At 43.2% G+C, this 5,499-nt stretch overlaps 1 protein-coding gene across 1 annotated transcript in view; it reads right to left on the bottom strand.

Annotated features, from left to right (window-relative positions):
- Positions 1-2,870, bottom strand: part of LOC115196628 (netrin-4-like) — a 58,199-nt gene extending 55,329 nt beyond the window's left edge. The window contains exons 1-2 of the mRNA XM_029757474.1: positions 2,841-2,870; positions 2,623-2,647 (exon numbers count right to left, since the gene is read on the bottom strand). The gene's annotated coding sequence lies outside the window, so the exon portion shown is untranslated. The remainder of the gene's footprint in view (positions 1-2,622; positions 2,648-2,840) is intronic.
- Between the last annotated feature and the right edge of the window lie 2,629 nt (positions 2,871-5,499).

Genomic DNA, 5,499 nt, shown 5'->3' with positions numbered 1-5,499 from the left:
GTCAGGTCAGGGGTGATGCACCTTTAATGATTAGACAGGTCAGGGGTGATGCACCTTTAATGATTAGACAGAACAGGTCAGGGGTGATGCACCTTTAATGATTAGACAGAACAGGTCAGGGGTGATGCACCTTTAATGATTAGACAGAACAGGTCAGGGGTGATGCACCTTTAATGATTAGACAGGTCAGGGGTGATGCACCTTTAATGATTAGACAGGTCAGGTCAGGGGTGATGCACCTTTAATGATTAGACAGGTCAGGTCAGGGGTGATGCACCTTTAATGATTAGACAGGTCAGGTCAGGGGTGATGCACCTTTAATGATTAGACAGGTCAGGGGTGATGCACCTTTAATGATTAGACAGAACAGGTCAGGGGTGATGCACCTTTAATGATTAGACAGAACAGGTCAGGGGTGATGCACCTTTAATGATTAGACAGGTCAGGGGTGATGCACCTTTAATGATTAGACAGGTCAGGGGCGATGCACCTCTAATGATTAGACAGGTCAGGGGTGATGCACCTTTAATGATTAGACAGGACAGGGGTGATGCACCTTTAATGATTAGACAGGACAGGGGTGATGCACCTTTAATGATTAGACAGGTCAGGGGTGATGCACCTTTAATGATTAGACAGGACAGGTCAGGGGTGATGCACCTTTAATGATTAGACAGGTCAGGTCAGGGGTGATGCACCTTTAATGATTAGACAGGTCAGGTCAGGGGTGATGCACCTTTAATGATTAGACAGGTCAGGGGTGATGCACCTTTAACCTTTGATTCTATGCATCAGTAACATGTTTTCAATCCACAAATCCCAAGAGCAAATTCCCAAAGCATGTAAAACTGGCAGACAGACAGACAGACAGACTGGACAGACAGACAGACAGACGGGACAGACAGACAGACAGACAGACAGACAGACAGACAGACAGACTGGACAGACTGGACAGACAGACAGACAGACAGACAGACAGACAGACGGGACAGACGGGACAGAGAGACAGACAGACAGACAGACAGACAGACAGACGGGACAGACGGGACAGACGGGACAGACGGGACAGACGGGACAGACGGGACAGACAGACAGACAGACAGACAGACAGACAGACAGACAGACAGACAGACAGACAGACGGGACAGACAGACAGTTCCTCCACCACCACTAGTTTGCTTTATTTCCAAACTGTAAAAGGATATCGCTCCCCCTTTTCCTCCCTCCCTTCCCTCCATCCCCTCCCTCCCCTTTCCCTCCCTCCCTCCCCTTTTCCTCCCTCCCTCCCCTCCATCCCCTCCCTCCCCTTTCCCTCCCTCCCTCCCCTTTTCCTCCCTCCCTCCCCTCCATCCCCTCCCTCCCCTTTCCCTCCCTCCCTCCCCTTTCCCTCCCCTCCCTCCCCCGGCAGTACATGTCACCTAGTACCTCATGCTTACTGAACGAGAGAGACCCTTGGAGAGAATCTGTCTACCTCCTTGTAGAAACCAGACCTACAGACAGACATGCTAGGAGGCTAGGCTGAGATGTATATCCCTCTATAATGCTACAGATATAAGACGAATGCTATAGGAAACTTGAAATGACCCCCATATGCAGTGGTGGAAAAAGAACCCAACTGTCATACTTATATAGCTTAAACCCAAATACTTTTAGACTTTTACTCAAGTAGTATTTTACTGGGTGACTTTCACTTCTACTTTAAAGTACAGATACCCCAAAAAACTACTTAAGTAGTACTTTAAAATATTTTTACTTAAGTACTTTACACCACTGCCCATATGTCCCTGCTGTATCCTTCTATCTGTCATCCCTCACCTCTCTTTTTCCATTTTCCTGACTTTCCTCTTACCCCTCTAGCCTGAATCGCTCCTAGTCACCTTCTCTTCTGAATAATATTTCAAACAGGCATTCCATGGAACAGTACCGACAGTTCTGGATGTTTACACTCATTTCTTTTTTCTCTTCACCTTGTGACTTCCTCTCTTGGTGCCCAGGAAAGATTGGCCGTTCACATGACTGAGCGCTGGCCTAAATTAGCAACAAGCGAGCGAGGTAGAGACAAGGGAATAGTAGTAAAGAGTTTCACCTTCAAGAAAGCCAGACCCGCGGCACAGATCTGTCCCATATTTTGGATTATTAAAGATAGGATAGTATATTATACAGGATTACTAAAGATAGGATAGTATATTATACAGGATTATTAAAGAGAGGATAGTATATTATATAGGATTATTAAAGAGATGATATGGGGGACAGAGAGAATGGTCTGCTTCTTTTCATAGACACTTTGTTGTATAAATCATCTTCATAGTTTCCTCCCTTTTGTATCAGATAGACTTAATATGAGAAGTATACTGTATTTTTGGAGTTGGAATGAGAAGGTTAAATCAGATTGGTTTCCAGTGTAACATGACGTATGTGAGTGTTTTCTTTTGCCTCTGCCCAGAGGCCTTGGCTTTTTATGGGCACAGTTTGTCAGACACTCACCTCTAGACTGTAAGGGGCAGCAGACAGGCAGAACATCTCTGTCTTTCTCTTACTGCACTCACCTTTTTTTCAGCCACTTTCTTTGATCCTCAGTGTCTGTAACGTTTCTTAATGAGGACAGAAATCATTACTAACGTCGTAGAAGGAGCACTGTGGCAGTCTGTGGGTTAAAGGGGAGTATTGATTGTTAATGAGGGATCTTGAAAACAGAGTGAATAAATGAACGTACAGTATCACTGATTTAAGAACCAATTACAAGGTGAAAGGGTCACGTGAGAGAGCGAGAGAGAGAGAGAAGTCTGCAGGCAGGTAGAAAAAAGTAAAGTGGACTTTTCAGTACAACGGATATTTACCCAGAACTGTACTTCAGGGTGTGTCTCTCTTTCGACGGGCCAAGGCCACACACTGCATGCGGATGTGACGGAGCTAGTAACATTGTAGAGTAGAAAACAAGGTATGTAACTGAACAAATATAATGCTAATATTTAGGTATAGAGATGGTAAGTGATCAAAAAAATATATATACACTAAGTTTGGGGTCACTTAGAAATGTCATTGTTTTTGAAAGAAAAGCAATTTTTTTTGTCCATTAAAAGAACATCAAATTGATCAGAAATACAGTGTAGACATTGTTAATGTTGTAAATGACTATTGTAGCTGGAAACAGCAGATTTTTAATGGAATATCTACATAGTCGTACAGAGGTCCATTATCAGCAACCATCACACCTGTGTTCCAATGGCACGTTGTGTTAGCTAATCCAAGTTTATCATTTTAAAAGGCTAATTGATCATTAGAAAACCCTTTTGCAATTATGTTTGCACAGCTGAAAACTGTTGTCCTGATTAAAGAAACAATAAAACTATCCTTCTTTAGACTGGTTGAGTATCTGGAGCATCAGCATTTGTGGGTTCCATTACAGGCTCAAAATGGCCAGAAACAAAGACCTTTATTCTGAAACTCGTCAGTCTATTCCTGTTCTGAGAAATGAAGGTTATTCCATACAAGAAATTGCCAAGAAACTGAAGATCTCGAACAACGCTGTGTACTACTCCCTTCACAGGACAGCACAAACTGGCTCTAACCAGAAAAGAAAGAGGAGTGGGAGGCCCCGGTGCACAACTGAGCAAGAGGACAAGGACATTAGAGTGTCTAGTTTGAGAAACAGACGCCTCACAAGTCCTCAACTGGCAGCTTCAACTGGCAGTAGTACCCGCAAAACACCAGTCTCAACATCAACAAAGAAGAGGCGACTCCAGGATGCTGGAGTATCAAAATAAAATAAACAAAAAAAGATTGTAAGTGATTGGCTGCTGGCAGTTACTGATGGAAACACGACGACAAAAAACTGCTGATATGTAATGTCGACGTGACAGTAACTAACTGTACTGTAGCACGTTGAGGGCATCTGTTTGTTTGATGAATGATGTCTCAGACCCCATACCATCACTTCCCATCTCACCCCCCCCCCCCCCCACCTACCCTCAGGCAGACAGGACAGGGGGTAATCAGAGCTTCTCTTGGACCCTGCACAGGGGACACGAAGGACCAAACAGAAGGATAATCTTGGTTAAGGATGGGGAAGGAGCTGGGATCGGAGCATGTGTTATGATCCGAATGTCTACTGCCCCGACGCAGTGATCCTGTTTTACACTCCACGTCTGTCTGTCTGTCTGTCTGTCTGTCTGTCTGTCTGTCTGTCTGTCTGTCTGTCTGTCTGCGTGTGTGTTTGTCTGTCTGTCTGCGTGTGTGTCTGTGTGAGGTAGTGTGTAGATTAGAGTAACACCTGGGTGCTGTGTGTGTGGGGGGGGACATGTCTCCGACACTAAACATGTTTTATTACATATTTTGATTACTAATTACATGCTGGCCTTCTGTGAAGCAAATGGACACTAGGTCACTCACTACCTTATATCTTATTCATTGGTACAACCACTATACTTGGAAAGTCAACACCTGCAGCACCCACTGAGTAGTCCAGAATCAAGACTGTATGAAAACAGTTAGGGAGTTCTTTTTAAAGAGTTAAATCTTGCTCAGAGGTAAGTTAAGTGTTAATTATTGCTGAAAGTAAATCTTGCTCACTGGTCTGTGTGCACCAGGCTGCCTCTGGCAGAGTTCTACTGGGATGCTGCCAGACTATTCCAGCAGAGCAGAGTGTTGTCTTAACAGATTGGTCTCTCCATCAACAACAGGTGCAGTTCAGGGATGGGTTTCAGTATGTTACTGTATCTATACTACATAGCTCTTTAATGATACAGCTCATTTCTCAGATTGTACTTTCCCCTGGTAGATGATGAATGTACAATAGGATTACTGACTGTAGTAGAAACATGTCCTAACAATTGGGATCAATGCTGCTGAAACATATCCTGTGTTTGGGTGGGAATCAGACCTGGTTTCAAATGCTATTTTAAATCAATTCAAATGCCGTTATCTGTGATTTATTCATGTTGCCTGCTTTAATTGAACCACTAGAAAAAGTCCCAGAAGTACAAACCCTTTCACTCTGTCACTCCAGGCAGGCTAGAGAAAACTCTCAAAGAATTGTAAAGATTTGAAAAGTATTTGAGCCTTGGTGGTCTGGTGGGAATTGTCAAGTATTGCAGGACTGCAGCCAAGCTTGTCATAGCTGAGATTGCGTATACTGTAACTGAATCTGTTGCCTAGGGAAATTTCAACACAGTAAATGTTTTTTTGAGTCTTTATAAGTAAACTAGGATCTATAACGTTACTTGTATTCAAGGAGTTTGTGACAGTTTACACGGTTCACATGGTTTAGTTTGGTTATTAATTTCGACCATTTAAAAAAAACAAGCCACATTAAACTTGCAAAACCCATGCACATCAGTAGAATCATAGAGAATAACACACAATACAGTCTGAGACTTATTTCCATCAGTAGAATCATAGAGGATAACACACAATACAGTCTGAGACTTATTTCCATTGTTGAATCATAGAGGATAACACACAACACAGTCTGGGACTTATTTCCATTGTTGAATCATA

The sequence above is a fragment of the Salmo trutta genome, chromosome 7 (genome assembly GCF_901001165.1).
Source record: "Salmo trutta chromosome 7, fSalTru1.1, whole genome shotgun sequence".
NCBI lineage: Eukaryota > Metazoa > Chordata > Actinopteri > Salmoniformes > Salmonidae > Salmo > Salmo trutta.
Note: the sequence above shows the minus strand (reverse complement) of the source record. Positions and strands in the feature narration are given on the sequence as shown.